This window comes from Bombina bombina, chromosome 3, assembly GCF_027579735.1.
Source record: "Bombina bombina isolate aBomBom1 chromosome 3, aBomBom1.pri, whole genome shotgun sequence".
Taxonomy (NCBI): domain Eukaryota; kingdom Metazoa; phylum Chordata; class Amphibia; order Anura; family Bombinatoridae; genus Bombina; species Bombina bombina.
In genome coordinates this window covers 113,664,325-113,682,392 of record NC_069501.1, presented here as the reverse complement: position 1 = coordinate 113,682,392, position 18,068 = coordinate 113,664,325, and the positions used below count along the sequence as shown (strand labels likewise).

General features: G+C 41.9%; 1 protein-coding gene across 1 annotated transcript in view; it reads right to left on the bottom strand.

The window, feature by feature from the left end:
• IFNAR1 (interferon alpha and beta receptor subunit 1) overlaps positions 1 to 18,068 on the bottom strand; it is an 85,885-nt gene that overhangs the window by 902 nt on the left and 66,915 nt on the right. The window lies entirely within an intron of this gene.

Below are 18,068 nucleotides of genomic sequence, written 5' to 3'. Positions count from 1 at the left end.
GAAAGCGCACATGTGCGATTATATTTAATAAAATATGTTTAAAAAAATACAAAACTTTGCGCCTTTCAACAGGCGAGCTCAAGCGAACCAAACAAATATCTCCAGGCGCATCACACTTCTTTACCACCATAAAAACCTGTCTGTCTAATTTATTGTGCCTGCTTTGAGGCTAATGGAAGATTTGTAAAATTGTATTCCCCCCCCCCCCCTCTATTTTCTTTATATTTCTATTTCTATGTTGCGCTAGTGGGCTAATGAAAAATATTAAAATTGAATTTTTTTCCCTCCTATTTCTTTATATTTAGAACATTGTAAAATTATTTGAAATTAAAATCTTAAATATTTAATGATTAAAATATAAAAAATTTTTTTAATAATTTTAAACTGAAGTTCCAGCCAAAAAACAAAAGAATTCCTTGGTTTTGTTAAATTGTGCACACCAAGGAAGCTCTCAGAGGAATGACTTTTTAATGCAGTTCTCCATAGTTGTTATGGAGAACTGAATTGCACGCATTAGGAAGAGAATTTTATGTGCGCTTGGGGACAAAAAAAGGATAAAACGAGTTACTTAGGCCTAGATTTGGAGTTTGGCGTTAGCCGTGAAAACCAGCGTTAGAGGCGCCTAACGCTGGTTTTAGGCTACCTCCGGTATTTGGAGTCACTTAAAAAAGGGTCTAACGCTCACTTTTCAGCCGCAACTTTTCCATACCGCAGATCCCCTTACGTAAATTGCGTATCCTATCTTTTCAATGGGATTTTTCTAACTCCGGTATTTAGAGTCGTGTCTGAAGTGAGCGTTAGACATCTAACGACAAAACTCCAGCCGCAGGAAAAAAGTCAGTAGTTAAGAGCTTTCTGGGCTAACGCCGGTTTATAAAGCTCTTAACTACTGTGCTCTAAAGTACACAAACACCCATAAACTACCTATGTACCCCTAAACCGAGGTCCCCCCACATCGCCGCCACTCGATTAAATTTTTTAACCCCTAATCTGCTGACCGCCTAATCTGCTGACCGCCTAACACCGCCGACCCCTATATTATATTTATTAACCTCTAACCTGCCCCCCACAACGTCGCAGCCAGCTACCTACAATAATTAACCCCTAATCTGCCGACCGCAAAGCGCCGCCACCTACGTTATCCTTATGTACCCCTAATCTGCTGCCCCTAACACCGCCGACCCCTATATTATATTTATTAACCCCTAATCTTCCCCCCTCAACGTCGCCTCCACCTGCCTACACTTATTAACCCCTAATCTGCCGAGCGGACCGCACCGCTACTATAATAAAGTTATTAACCCCTAATCTGCCCTCCCTAACGTCGCCGACACCTAACTTCAATTATTAACCCCTAATCTGCCGACCGTAGCTCACCGCTATTCTAATAAATGTATTAACCCCTAAAGCTAAGTCTAACCCTAACACTAACACCCCCCTAAATTAAATATAATTTTAATCTAACGAAATTAATTAACTCTTATTAAATAAATTATTCCTATTTAAAGATAAATACTTACCTGTAAAATAAATCCTAATATAGCTACAATATAAATTATAATTACATTGTAGCTATTTTAGGATTAATATTTATTTGACAGGCAACTTTGTAATTATTTTAACCAGGTACAATAGCTATTAAATAGTTAAGAATTATTTAATAGCTACCTAGTTAAAATAATTACAAAATTACCTGTAAAATAAATCCTAACCTAAGTTACAATTAAACCTAACACTATACTATCATTAAATTAATTAAATAAAATACCTATAATTACCTACAATTAAACCTAACACTACACTATCAATACATTAATTAAATACAATATCTACAAATAACTACAATGAAATAAACTAACTAAAGTACAAAAAATAAAAAAGAACTAAGTTACAAAAAATAAAAAAATATTTACAAACATAAGAAAAATATTACAACAATTTTAAACTAATTACACCTACTCTAAGCCCCCTAATAAAATAACAAAGACCCCCAAAATAAAAAATGCCCTACCCTATTCTAAATTACTAAAGTTCAAAGCTCTTTTACCTTACCAGCCCTGAACAGGGCCCTTTGCGGGGCATGCCCCAAGAAGTTCAGCTCTTTTGCCTGTAAAAAAAAACATACAATACCCCCCCCAACATTACAACCCACCACCCACATACCCCTAATCTAACCCAAACCCCCCTTAAATAAACCTAACACTAAGCCCCTGAAGATCATCCTACCTTGTCTTCACCTCACCAGGTATCACCGATCCGTCCTGGCTCCAAAATCTTCATCCAACCCAAGCGGGGGCTGGCGATCCATCATCCGGTGGCTGAAGAGGTCCAGAAGAGGGTCCAAAGTCTTCATCCTATCCGGGAAGAAGAGGCGATCCGGACCGGCAACCATCTTGATCCAAGCGGCATCTTCTATCTTCATCCGATGACGACCGGCTCCATCCTGAAGACCTCCACCGCGGACCCATCTTCTTCCGGCGACGTCCAACTGAAGAATGACGGTTCCTTTAAGGGATGTCATCCAAGATGGCGTCCCTCGAATTCCGATTGGCTGATAGGATTCTATCAGCCAATCGGAATTAAGGTAGGAATATTCTGATTGGCTGATGGAATCAGCCAATCAGAATCAAGTTCAATCCGATTGGCTGATCCAATCAGCCAATCAGATTGAGCTCGCATTCTATTGGTTGATCGGAACAGCCAATAGAATGCGAGCTCGGAGGGCGGAGCTAGCCAGCGCCCAAAATGGTCGCAGGTGCTTAGAGCTCCGAAGTAAGGTCGGCTCTATCGCAGCATAAGCCCTAAGAAAATGTGAGTGTGGGGCAAAGAATACTGGCACTCGATCCCTGACACCTCCTAGCACTCCCGGTAACTGCCGTTAGGACCCGGGAGAACAGAGGACCCAGCCACAGCCCAGCGCGGCCTCCCGCGGCTTCTTTGGGGCCTAATTGTACCTACACAGTAAGCCCACGCACATGCTTTAAGGGCCACCAGAGGACTACAAAAGCTCAATTCCCCCCTCATCATGCAACAGAGGATTACATCTATCAGCCGATGACCAGGTGGAAGTGGGTTATCGCACCGCACGGGACTCGCAGGGTAAGTGAGAAGGGGCGGCCTGCAGTGAAACAATACATCGCAGCGTGGCAGCCATTATGGGCTAACCCCTCACAGTCCATAAACTATGCCCGCATAAAGAGATATAAGACCCGCTTGTGAAGCACCCCACTTGGCTACAGCATAAATAACCACATGGCCTAAGTACAGCCTATATACCACCTTCTATGAGATCCGTTATCCCTGCTTAGACTGTGCCCCACTAAAGAGCCTTTAATTACATCAAGCAGTTATCCCCACAGGAAAAGCATATTACTCGCAGAGGAAGCCTCATATACAGACTTATCTTTTTTCACCAGGGACAAAATTGCTTATAGTTACAGCTGCTCCCTCACGCATCAGCGCTCTCACACAGGGGCAGAATTTTCTCTCAATATGGCGACAAAAAGGGCCCCCAGGGCTGTCAAGACAAGCAAGAGCAGCTCCTCTGTAACCCCCACAGTACACAACTTTTTCAAAGCGGTGGAGTTGGCTACAACTGACCAAGCTGATGATAACATGAAAGTGCCATCTCCACCCCCAGACCTTGCACATGAAGGGACCCCAGAGACAATGATAACTAAAGCAGACCTACAGACCCTCCCTTCAAAAGAGGACTTTAATAAATTCATAGGACAAGTCAGCTCTATGATAAAAACCAGTCTATCTGAGGTCAGGAGGGAGATTAGTGAAATTGGCTCCAGAATAGCCCAAATAGAGGAAGATGCGGAACACACAGATAGAATATTAGACGACCAGATCCGCCATGTGACACAACACTCCACTATCATAAGTCAACTGCAGGACCAGGTGGAAGACCTGGATAACAGGGGGCGGCGTCAGAACATCAGAATTAGGGGGGTCCCTGAGCACATCAAGACCTCAGAACTCCTCCCATATCTACAAGTCCTATTAAATACCCTGATGGACAATGACGAGGCAGTGGAATACCCTCTAGACCGTTACCACAGAGCTCTGAGACCCCCCCCCAAAAGATTCAGACCCCCCCTAGGGACATTGTAATTAAATTCACAAGCTTTAGGGACAAAGAGAATATCCTTTCAGCTGCCAGGAAAAAATCCCCCATTTCACATAATGGGTGCACCTTACAAGTTTATGCAGACCTCAGCCAGCTGACCCTGGGTAAAAGAAGGGAGGCCAGGTATCTTACACTACACCTAAGAGATCTCGGGATCCCCTATAGATGGGGTTTCCCCTTTAGCTTAAGAGTGTTGAAGGACAATACCACTGTGGTTTACAGGACAGCGGAGGATCTGGAGGACTTTTGCTCGCTCCTTAAAATTCCGAAACCCAGCCTTCCAGCCCTTCAGGAGAGCCCAAAGGAACAGCGCACATCAAACTCATGGAGACAGGAGTGGACTCAGGTCCCCTACAGGAGGAAAAACAGACCATCAGCAAAGAATCCCGATAACCAGGAGGTGACCACTTGACTTGTGGAACTTTTCTGGCAGTAGCATTTTGCCGCATCAGGCCCGCAGTTTGGCGAGGCTTTCTCCCTCTTTTATTGTGTCCCTCACTGGACTTATGAAGGGAGGACATGAAAGAACTTTCACCGTTTACCTTACCCTTTACACTACTGGAATATGTAAAGTATAGTTTCTACTTATATACTTTAAGTTTGGTTGTTATACAAAATGTATGCTCAAACAATGTTAGGTTGTTCTGTTTTATATAGCCATTGGGGGGGTGTAGTATGCCAGAAAGAGAAATATATATTTGGCTTAGTCTTACGCAATAGGGGTACTGATGCAGTTAAATGTAAATGATGCCATAAGGCTATGTTACTACATCTAAGACAATGTAACTGGAACATTAGTCCCAAGAAACTAAGACTCTATTGCCGATCTGCTACCACAAGGTGTAGCAGTTACTTATTCCCCTCAACCTCTAGTTAGTCACCAGAGGCATAGGATGCTTCTAGTTAGTGCTCAAGTTTTACAGTTAAAATATGTTTATGTTTGTATGGTTTTCGTTAATTGTGCATCTTACCATTGCAGATATACTCTTTTCAACCCTTCCCCTTTGGACCCTCCGCCCCATATCCCTCATCCCTGGCCCGGCCGGAGCCACAGATCCCTCACAACGGTTCACTGTCAGGTAATCCATTCAATCACCACATTTCACTGGAACTCAGCCACCACACCCATCAGACCACAATCATGTCTAATGCTCCACTCACATAGCAGAATAGTATGGCTTTATTAGGAAACCAGAGAACCCTCCACGCGGGACAACACCGCATTAAACTTGTCTCTCAAAACACAAAGGGACTGAATTCCCCCACAAAGCGGTCCGTCGCGCTCTCTTGCTTTAAAAAGGCCAGAGCGGATTTGGTTTTCGTGCAGGAAACACACTTTTCGAGGGACAACTCCCCCCGGTTCACAAATAGGGATTACCCTACTACATATTTAGCTTCGCAAACAGATAAACGGGGGGGAGTGGGAATCCTAATCCATAGGTCATTGCCGTTCCAGCTGTCCACTTTGGAGGCGGACACTGGTGGTAGATGGCTTATCCTCATTGGCCTCCTATATAACCGACCAATTACTTTGGTCAATGTATATGCCCCGAACCTGAAACAGGCTCAATTTTTCAAAAAGATAACAAACAAGATACTGCAGGTCCAGAAAGGATCATTAATTATAGCTGGCGACTGTAATGTGGCACTGGAGCCGGAAGTAGACTGTTCCCAGGGTCGAGGCAGCATCCCCATTAAAACACTCCAAGACATCAGATCATTCACTCATAAACTTGCCCTGATAGATATATGGAGGGTTAAGCACCCGAGCCAGCAAAACTATACTTTCTTCTCTAACCCTCACAAGCACTATTCGCGCATTGATTACATCTTCACAGATCAAAGCACCTATAGTTTAGTGAAAGACGCTGATATTGAGCCCACTAGTTGGTCGGATCTCGCTGCAGTGTCAGCAACCTTAAATTGGTCTGATAAACCCCTGACCCCCTATACATGGAGATTAGATGAATCCCTGTTAAAAAACCCAGTTTTTTCTAAGCATATAGCAGAAAGGATAAAAGAATATTTCGCTCTCAATAGCACCCCAGATATTTCCCCGCACACACTATGGGAAGCCCACAAATGTGTCATTAGGGGGGAAATGATCAAACATAAGGCAGGTCTGACTAAACGGTACCGGGAAACCTATAACTGTATGATACAAAAGATCAGAGAGATAGAACAACGCCACAGGGTATCCCCGACGGATGGGTCCATAACAGACGAGCTCAGAAAGGCCAGAAATTACTAAATAGCCTAATATATAAAGAAGCCCAATCTAAAGCGCTATACCTTAACAAAATGTATCTAGCCAACTCCAATAAGATAGGGCCTTCCCTGGCGAGATCCCTTAGGGAGCAGAAGCTTAACTCGTTTGTACACAGCATAACTGACTCGGCCGGCCACCAAGCCTTAGGCAGCCACCAAATCGTAGAACAATTCAGAGCGTATTATAGCAAACTATATAACCTGCCGCAACCGCCACTAGCAGCGAATCCTATGGCGCGAGAACAATACATAGCGGAGGCTGACCTCCCGGCCCTCTCAGCAGAACAATCGCAGAATTTAGAAGCTCCCATCACGTCCTCAGAAGTACTCTTAGCAATAAAATCCCTTCCCCCACGCAAAAGTCCTGGCGGGTTTACAAACTTATACTACAAAAATTATAGACAGCTCTTGGCCCCGCACTTAACATCCATGTTTACAGCAATAGACACAAAACAATCGTGGCCCAAGTGTAACTTAGAAGCTCATGTCATAGTCCTGCCGAAGGCGGATAGGGACCCCCAAAAAGTAGAGAATTATAGGCCTATATCTTTGCTCAATTCTGATATTAAGATTTATGCAAAAATTTTAGCAACCCGCCTGAATTCAATTCTCCCTCAAATAATCCATGTAGACCAGACGGGGTTTATCCCAGGGAGGGAGGCGCGGGATAACACCATTAGGGTAATCCAACTAATAGAGCACACCAGCCGGTCGGAAACTCCTTCTATATTAATATCCACTGACGCGGAGAAAGCTTTCGACCGGCTGGACTGGCAGTTTCTGCGCTCGTGCCTGTCCGCCTTTGGCTTGGGCGACCTAATGACCAGTAGAATCCTTAGCTTATATACCCAACCTTCAGCGAAAATAAAGGCCAATGGTGTTCTATCTGATAGCTTTGGAATCGGTAACGGCACGAGGCAGGGTTGTCCCCTGTCCCCGCTCCTCTTTGCCATATCCATGGAGGTGCTGGCCTCACATATTCGACGCAACCCCAGAATAACAGGCATAACATTGGGCCCTAACACCTATAAGCTAACCCTTTACGCGGATGATGTCCTTGTACTCTTGACATCCCCAAGCACATCACTTACTTACTTACTAGAAGAATTTGATCATTTTAGTGCACACACAAATTTCCTTATTAATGCGCAGAAGTCAGAAGTCCTAAACATTAACTTAAAAAAACAATCTTACGAAGCCCTACGCCTTTGTTGCCCATATAAGCTTCACCATGACAAACTTAAGTACTTAGGGATACAGCTCACGCCAACATGCAACAAACTATTTAAGCACAATTACATTCCTCTCATGCACAAACTCAAAAAGGAACTTGACAATTGGCAACATAAACCAATCTCGTGGTGGGGCCGGATACAGGCTGTCAAGATGACTGCCCTCCCGCAGATTCTCTATATATTACAAACTGTACCAATACACTTACCCCATACTTACATAAGCCAAATACAAACAATGCTAAACTCCTTCATCTGGGGAAATATTAAACCGCGTATTAGCAGGAAACTCATCACAGCCCCATTGGGAGAGGGAGGACTGGGAGTCCCGTCAATACTGGCATACCACCAGGCTGTAGTTATGCAGAGGGTAATTGAATGGCACAATACAACAAACACTAAGGCTTGGGCATCCATTGACTCTTTCCTCTTAAAGACACCAAGTATTGGCCCACTTAGCTGGGTTAAAAACACGGCCAGACCCCCCATGGTGGGGCAATCCCTGCTCTATGGCCACTTATTCAGAACTTAGGACAGGATCCGCTCCAAAATAAAAGGCATTTCATCCCCCATCTCCCCAATGTCACCAATATCATATAATGCAGAGTTTGTGGGGGGCTTATTGGCAGAGAAACCTAACCTGGCGGGAGGAGAACACACAACACCATTTGTTAACCTGGTATCTAACAACAGGATGTGGATCCGTTGGATCGATGTCCCATATCTGGTGGCAATGCGCCTCTATATCCCCATTTTGGAGGAGAGTAGAGATGGCCCTTAGGGAACTACTAGGGGCATCATTTAATTTATCACCTTCCCTTGCCCTTTTAAATCTAAAACCGGAAAAAATATGCAAATATAAATGGAAATTAACACAAATCAGTTTAAATAGCGCCAGGGCCCTGGTTGCTCGACACTGGAGATCTGCACGCATCCCTGAGATACAGGAATGGATCTCCCTCACCTCAGAACTTTTAGCTGCGGAGGAGTACTCCTATTATCGGACCGGCAACTTAACTTTTTTCCACAATGTCCAGTTTTCCTGGGACTGCCTTTCCAAAACCCTCCAGTCACCGGAGGTCCCCGTTTTTTCGGACACGCCGTAACTTAATAGGGCGCCCCGGCCGGGCATCCCCTCCCCTTGCCTCTCCCCCCCCCGCCCTTTTCCTTCCCCTACTTCCCATCTTTGCACAACAGGCTATGATTCTTTAGGGGATGTAGATGTAGTTATTTGCATGCATGGTATAGACAGTTAAATGCAGTATGTTATGTATATTTGTACTGGAGAGAAAGGACTTCAGCTTTACAGCATTTATTGATATCAGCCTTTTTCCGGGTCTTTGCATACATGAACAGAGACAAAGCAGAGGAGACCTTTCCACGATGTATCTCTCCATGGGCCACCAGTACAAACCCCTATTCTCAAAATCGACCCTCACACATGTGTGAACTATTGTGAATGTGGCCACCCTTTTGAACTATTATGCATCTCTTGGATTGTAACAATTCATTGTAGTCTCTGAGTCTTACATAGATTAACATGCTGTAATGCTTTTGTTTTTCAATAAAAGTTTTCAAAAAAAAAAAGAATGCGAGCTCAATCTGATTGGCTGATTGGATCAGCCAATCGGATTGAACTTGATTCTGATTGGCTGATTCCATCAGCCAATCAGAATATTCCTACCTTAATTCCGATTGGCTGATAGAATCCTATCAGCCAATCGGAATTCGAGGGACGCCATCTTGGATGACGTCCCTTAAAGGAACCGTCATTCTTCAGTTGGACGTTGCCGGAAGAAGATGGGTCCGCGGTGGAGGTCTTCAGGATGGAGCCGGTCGTCATCGTATGAAGATAGAAGATGCCGCTTGGATCAAGATGGTTGCCGGTCCGGATCGCCTCTTCTTCCCGGATAGGATGAAGACTTTGGACCCTCTTCTGGACTTCTTCAATTGATGTCTAGCCCCCGCTTGGGTTGGATGAAGATATCGGAGCCAGGACGGATCGGTGATACCCGGTGAGGTGAAGACAAGGTAGGATGATCTTCAGGGGCTTAGTGTTAGGTTTATTTAAGGGGGGTTTGGGTTAGATTAGGGGTATGTGGGTGGTGGGTTGTAATGTTGGGGGGGGGGTATTGTATGTTTTTTTTACAGGCAAAAGAGCTGAACTTCTTGGGGCATGCCCCGCAAAGGGCCCTGTTCAGGGCTGGTAAGGTAAAAGAGCTTTGAACTTTAGTAATTTAGAATAGGGTAGGGCATTTTTTATTTTGGGGGTCTTTGTTATTTTATTAGGGGGCTTAGAGTAGGTGTAATTAGTTTAAAATTGTTGTAATATTTTTCTTATGTTTGTAAATATTTTTTTATTTTTTGTAACTTAGTTCTTTTTTATTTTTTGTACTTTAGTTAGTTTATTTCATTGTAGTTATTTGTAGGAATTGTATTTAATTTATTTATTGATAGTGTAGTGTTAGGTTTAATTGTAGGTAATTGTAGGTATTTTATTTAATTAATTTAATGATAGTATAGTGTTAGGTTTAATTGTAACTTAGGTTAGGATTTATTTTACAGGTAATTTTGTTATTATTTTAACTAGGTAGCTATTAAATAGTTCTTAACTATTTAATAGCTATTGTACCTGGTTAAAATAATTACAAAGTTGCCTGTCAAATAAATATTAATCCTAAAATAGCTACAATGTAATTATAATTTATATTGTAGCTATATTAGGATTTATTTTACAGGTAAGTATTTAGCTTTAAATAGGAATAATTTATTTAATAAGAGATAATTAATTTCGTTAGATGTAAATTATATTTAACTTAGGGGGGTGTTAGTGTTAGGGTTAGACTTAGCTTTAGGGGTTAATACATTTATTAGAATAGCGGTGAGCTCCAGTCGGCAGATTAGGGGTTAATAATTGAAGTTAGGTGTCGGCGATGTTAGGGAGGGCAGATTAGGGGTTAATACTATTTATTATAGGGTTAGTGAGGCGGATTAGGGGTTAATAACTTTATTATAGTAGCGCTCAGGTCCGCTCGGCAGATTAGGGGTTAATAAGTGTAGGCAGGTGGAGGCGACGTTGTGGGGGGCAGATTAGGGGTTAATAAATATAATATTGGGGTCGGCGATGTTAGGGCAGCAGATTAGGGGTACATAGGGATAATGTAAGTAGCGGCGGTTTACGGAGCGGAAGATTAGGGGTTAATAATAATACGCAGGGGTCAGCGATAGCGGGGGCGGCAGATTAGGGGTTAATAAGTGTAAGGTTAGGGGTGTTTAGACTCGGGGTACATGTTAGAGTGTTAGGTGCAGACGTAGGAAGTGTTTCCGCATAGCAAACAATGGGGCTGCGTTAGGAGCTGAACGCGGCTTTTTTGCAGGTGTTAAGTTTTTTTTCAGCTCAAACAGCCCCATTGTTTTCTATGGGAGAATCGTGCACGAGCACGTTTTTGAGGCTGGCCGCTTGCGTAAGCAACTCTGGTATCGAGAGTTGAAGCTGCGTTAAATATGCTCTACGCTCCTTTTTTGGAGCCTAACGCAGCCTTTATGTGGACTCTCAATACCAGAGTTATTTTTATGGTGCGGCCAGAAAAAAGCTGGCGTTAGATTTTCGGGTCGTTACCGACAAAACTCCAAATCTAGCCGTATGAGATTAAACAAGGCGCACAGTAGATGATCTGACAGAAGCAATATAATTAAACCTTTTTTCAGGCGCACAAAAGCAAGTAGGAGAGCACGATGCAACTAGTTGAATTTTACAGACCATTTTTTTTTTTAAGAGTATTAAGGTGCATAATCACATTGATAAAACAGGATATTACAATCGTGTGTGCATTTCAAGGAGCAAAAGAGAGAGGTTGGCTAATTTTTGTTTGATAAACCAAGCCCATAGTGCTGCAATGACGCACAAGCTCCTTAGCTTAACTCCTTGTTTTTCAAGAAAGGATATCAAGAGAAAGAAAACTAAATAGTTAACACAAGTAAATGGGAAAGTTATTTAAAATTACAATCCATCAGAATCATGAAAGAAAGAAAAATGTTTATGTCCCTTTAAGCACCTTTTTTTGTCTGAAAATTCTGAAGTAAGACTGAAACAAATAGAGAGGAATCATCAGTGTAATTGCCAATAATACTCAAGAGGCAAAATTAGCTACTGAACATTAGTATGAAAAACATAATTTATGCTTACCTGATAAATTTCTTTCTTTCCGGATATGGTGAGTCCACGGAATCATCAATTACTAGTGGGAATATGACTCCTGGCCAGCAGGAGGAGGCAAAGAGCACCACAACAAAGCTGCTATATCTGTCACTTCCCTTACCCATAATCCCCAGTCATTTGGCCGAAGGAAAAATGGAAAAAGATGATAACACCAAATACAAAAGTGTAGAGGTGTCTGAGGTTTTAGAAAAAATAACTGTCTTAAATAAAGGGTGGGCCGTGGACTTACCATATCCGGAAAGAAATAAATTAATCAGGTAAGCATAAATTATGTTTTCTTCCCTAAGATATGGTGAGTCCATGGAATCATCAATTACTAGTGGGAATCAATACCCAAGTTAGAGGACACAGATGATAAGGGAGGGACAAGACAGGTAGACCCAAACAGAAGGCACCGCCGCTAGAAGAACCCTTCTCCCAAAAGAAGCCTCAGCTGAGGCAGAAGTATCAAATCTATAAAACTTTTAAAACGTATGCAAAGAGGACCAAGTTGCAGCCTTGCAAATCTGTTCCACAGAAGATTCATTTTGAACTGCCCAGGAAGAAGAAACAGTCCTCGTGGAATGAGCAGTGATTCTCTCAGGAGGTTGCTGTCCAGCAGTCTCATAGGCCAAGCGAATAATACTCCTTAGCCAAAGAGAAAGAGGTAGCCATAGCTTTCTGACTCTTGCGCTTCCCAGAAAAACAAACAAACAAAGCAGAACACGGATGAAAGTCCTTAGTCGCCTGAAGATAGAACTTCAATGCACGCACAACATCTAGGTTATGCAATAAACACTCCTTAGGAGAAGGATTAGAACACAAAGAAAGAACCACAATCTCCTGATTAATATTCTTGTTGGAAACAACCTTAGGTAGGAAACCTAATTTAGTACGTAAAACCACCTTTTTAAGATAAGGAGAATCAAACTGCAGAGCTGAGAGTTCTGAAACTCTCCGAGCAGAAGAAATAGCAACAAGAAACAAAACCTTCCAAGATAACATCTTGATATCCAAGGAATGCATAGGTTCAAACGGAGCCTGCTGTAAAAATAAGAACAAAGTTAAGACTCCAGAGAGGAGTAACGGGTGTAAACACAGGCCTAATCCTAACCAAGGCCTGACAAAAAGATTGCACGTCTGGCGCATCCACCAAACGCTTATGCAACAAAATAGACAGCGCAGAAATCTGACCTTTCAGAGTACTAGCTGACAAACCCTTCTCCAGACCCTCCTGGAGAAAAGACACAATCCTAAGATATTTACGCCATATCTTATAGTAAATCTTTCTTGTAACAGGCTTACGAGCCTGTGACTCTGAAAACCCACGCTAAGATAAAATCAAGCGTTCAATCTACAAGCAGTCAGATTCAGAGAAACGAGATTTTGATGAAGAAAAGGACCCTGAAGTAAAAGGTCCTTCCTCAGAGGGAGTCTCCACGGAGGTAGAGACGACATTTCTCCTATATCTGCATACCAGATCCTGCAAGGCCACGGTGGTGCTATGAGAATCACCGACACCCTCTCCTGCTTGATCCGAGCAATGACTCTTGGCAGGAGAGCAAACGGAGAAAATATGTATGCTAGACTGAAATTCCAAGGGACCACCAGAGCATCTATCAAGAAAGCCTGTGGGTCCCTTGACCTTGAGCCATACCTCAGAAGCTTGGCATTTTGCAGAGAAGCCATGAGATCCAGTTCTGGCCACCCCAAATTGAGGATTAAACTGGAAAATACTTTCTGATGGAGTTCCCACTCCCCCGGATGAAAGTTCTGTCGGCTCAGAAAATCTGCCTCCCAACTGTCCACTCCTGGGATGTGGATCGCAGAAAGACAACCGTTGTGAGACTCCGCCCACTGGATTATCCAGGCCACCTCTGACATGGCCAAGGAACTCTGAATTCCCCTCTGGTGGTTGATGTACGCCACCAATGTTAAGTTGTCCGACTGGAACCTGATAAACCGGGCTAAGGCTAACTGAGGCCAGGCCAGTAGAGCAATGAAAATCACTCAGTTCTAGAATGTTTATAGCGAGAACTGACTCCTCCCGAGTCCAAAGACCCTAAGTCTTCAATGACCCCCAAAATGCTGCCCAACTTAGAAGGCTGGCATCTGTGGTCACGATCACCCAGGAAGGTCTGTGAAAGCAAGTCCCTTGGGAGAGGTGTTCCTGAGACAACCACTACAGAAGAGATTCCGTTATTGCATGATCCAGAACTATTTGCGGAGACAGATCCACAGAGTCCCCGTTCCATTGCCTTAACATGAATAACTGCAGAGGTCTGAGATGGAACCGAGCAAACGGAATGATGTCCATGGAAGTTACCATCAGACCAATTACTTCCTACATTTTCTTTAATAATGCATCCAATTTCTTATCCATTGGATCCTTAAAAAAACTATCCTCTATGGGAATAGTGGTCCTTTTAGCCAAAGTGGAAATAGCTCCTTCCACCTTAGAAACTGTTTGCCATGACTCCTTAATAGAGTCAGCTATAGGAAACATTTTCGTAAAAATAGGAGATGGAAAAAAAGGAATACCAGGTTTCTCCCACTCCTGTGCAATAATCTCAGAAGCATGGTCTGGAACAGGAAATACCTCCACCGCAGAGGGAACATCAAAATACTTGTTCAGCTTACTAGACTTCTTAGGGTTAACAACGATAGTAGTATCAGAGTCATCCAAGGTAGCCAAGACCTCCTTAAGTAACAAGCGCAGGTGTTCCAGCTTAAATCTGAAGGACACAACTTCACCATAAGTAGAAGGAATTATACTGCCTGAATCGGAAATTTCACCCTCAGATGCAACCGAAGAATCTTCATCCTCAAAATTCTGAGAGGAAATACTTTGATTAGCCACCTCAGGATCAGAAACCTTACTTAATGTTTCTTTAAATTTCCTTTTGCGTTTTCCCTGCAGCCTGGGAAAAGCAGACAGCGCCTCAGATACCGCAGAAGATACCTGGGCAGCAATATCTTACAAATTAACTCCAGACGGAGCATGAGAGGAAACGCAGGGCACGGCATGTGCAGATGAATAGGATTGGGACGCTTGAGGAGAAAGCTGCGGCATATCTGAAACAGGAGGCTCCCGAACAGCATCCGCCTTAGCTAATGATGGCTCAGGGTCAAAAAGTCTATTTCTATAAGCTAAAGTTCTTTCAATACATGAAGAACAAAAAGGTACTGGGGGTTTCACCTGGGCATCAAAACATAAGCTACAAGTCACATCCTGTGGCTTTTTTTTTTCATAAGGCCCTTCGATTAGGTGTAATTAGTTTAAATCTTTGATAATTTCTTTTTTATTTTTTGTAATTTAGTGTTTATTTTTTTGTGTAACTTAGTGTTTGTTATTTTTTGTAACTTAGTTGTTAGTTTTTTGTAACAGTAATTTTTTAGTGTAGATTTCAATTATTTGAGTAGGGTTAGGTGTTTAAATATATAATATAGTTAATTTAATTTGTAGTTTAATGTAATTTTAGTATAAAAGTTAGGTTAGAATTATTATTAATTTAATATAGTTTAATGTACTTTTACTATAAAAGTTAGGGTAGATAATTTAATATAGTTTAATGTAATTTTATTATAAAAGTTAGGGTAGATTAATTATTAATTTAATATAGTTTAATGTAATTTTATTATAATGGTTAGGGTAGGTTAATGAATATTTTAATATAGTTTAATGTAATTTAAGTATAATAGTTAGGGTAGATTTATTAATAGTTTAATATAGTTTAATGTCATTTTAGTATAATAGTTAGGGTAGGTTAATAAATAGTTTAATATAGTTTAATGTAATTATAGTATAATAGTTAGGGTAGGTTAATTATTAGTTTAATATAGTTTAATTTAATTTTAAAGGTAAGTTTAAATTTATTATAACATAGGGATGAGTTAATATTTAATATAAAGTTAGCGGGTTGTTAGGTTTAGGGGTTAATAGGTTAATTTAGTTTATGGCGATGTGGGGGGCTGGCAGTTTAGGGGTTAATAACTATTTAGTTGCGGTGGGCTCCGGGAGCGGCGGGATAGTGGTTAATAATATAATGTAGGTGGCGGTGGTGTAGGGGGCAGCAGATTAGGGGTTAATAACATAATGTAGGTGGCGGTGGGCTCCGGGAGCAGAGGAATAGGGGTTTATAACTTTATTAGAGAGGCGGTGGGCTCCAGGAGCGGCAGTTTAGGGGTTAATAACTTTATTTAGTTGTGGCGGGGTCGAGGAGCGGCGGGATAGGGGTTAAACATTTTAGTATAGTGTGGGTGTTTAGTGGGTGTTTAGTAACAGTATACAAATAAAGCTGAGAAAAAGCCGAAGAGCAGCGAGATCGATGACTGTTAGTTAACAACAGTCCGCTGCTCATCGCCCAGTACTTGGTGCGCGGCTTTTTGACAGCTTTTTTGTTAAATATGGAGATCGTATTCAGGTCCGCGGCCGCGATGTTAGGCGAGCGTATTGGTGCCGGCAAATGCAGCACAGTTGACGGCTTGATAAATAGGCCCCTATAGCTCAGCAGAATTACTGAGGTGCCCTACCTGTCCTGCAACCCGCAGCAAACTGTGGGAAAAAAACGATCCCGTTTACAATCCTGATTCAAGAGAAGCAAGAAGCCTTCTAAACAGCAAAGCCATCTGAAATATGCGCACCTCAGGCCTTTTTTTTTTTTTTTTTTTATAAACAACTTTCTTGAAAAACAGGTTTAAAAACAAACAATAATACCCCCCAAAAAAGTACATAATCCGTTTAAAAACGGATCCTCGCTGAGCCATCAATAAAATAAATAAATGCTTACACTAACAGTGCCTGCAAAAACTGCCATAGAAACCTGCACATTGACAGGAATAATAAAAATACGTCCCCCTGCAGCGTTTCAGCTGAATAAGTGCCAAATTTTTCCCTGCTACATAGAAAAATAAAACTGGCACTTACCTTAAAGTGAATGTCAATTTTGATGCTAAAGTGCCCGTTTTTTTTAACTTTCGTTTAAAAACAGGGGCACTTTAATTCATCAAAATTTACATTTCACTCCTGTTGAGAAAAAAAAAACTTACCTTTTAATCTTCACAGCAGCTCCAGCTTCCACCACCCATCGCAAAGCCTCTTCCTGGGTCTAAAATGAGGAATCCGGCTTTGAATCAGACACTGATTCCCCCAGGGGGACAGCCGTGATTGGAGGATGACCTATCCATAATTTCTGATGTCAGAAATGGCTTGCAACAACCGGAGGAAGCTGGAGATGCTGTGAAGTTTAAAAGGTAAGTTTTTTTTTTCAACAGGAGTGAAATGTAAATTTTGATGAATTAAAGTGCCCCTGTTTTTAATCAAATTTTTTAAAACCGGGCACTTTAGCATCAAAATTGCCATTCACTTTAATATTTATCTGTCTGGCAGTAGGACAGCTCACCTGGTTTGAGAGGATGCCATCCCTCACATGGACCTGTGGAAATACAGAAAGACTGAGTAAATAGGGCAGCAAAATGTTTTGGGAAAACGCAGTGAGGATTGTACCCCACAAGTTCCCAATTGCTCAAAAGCCACCACTGCCCTACTGAAGAGACTGACATGGGGTAAGGCTAGACCCTTTAGAAAGATCAGAGCAAACCTACTCTGCTTTAAAATAAAAAAAAATCTTGATTGTAGATCAGACACCAAAACTTCACCTCCTCCTTGCACCGCAGGCAAAGAGAATGATTGGGGATTTTTGGTAAGGGAAGTATCATATATAGCAGTTTTGCTGTGGTGCTCTTTGCCTCCTCCTGCTGGCCAGGAGTGATATGATTGATGATTCCCTGGACTTACCATATCTTAGGAAAGAAAGCTGTATTAATTTAAATATCTTTTACATCTAATTTTTTTGGGTAAAAAAGTACGTTGCTCTTTCATACACATTTTTTTGAAAGGGAAATTAAACCCAAATTTTCTCTGTCACAAATCAGATTTGCTTCATTCTCTTGGTATCCTTTGTTAAAGCAATTTACTACTTGCAATTAGCTGAACACATTGTGTAAACCAAGGACAAGACCAATCAGCAGCTAATAACCAGTAGTATTTTGCTTCTCCTGAGCTTACCTAGGTATGCTTTTCAAACAAAGATACCAAGGAAAATAAGCAAATTAGAGAATAGATGTAAAATGGAATGTTGTTTAAACTATCATGCATGTCATGACACTAACCCCAAATTTTTTTCTTTCATGATTCAGATAGAGCATGCAATTTTGAGCAACTTTCTAATTTACT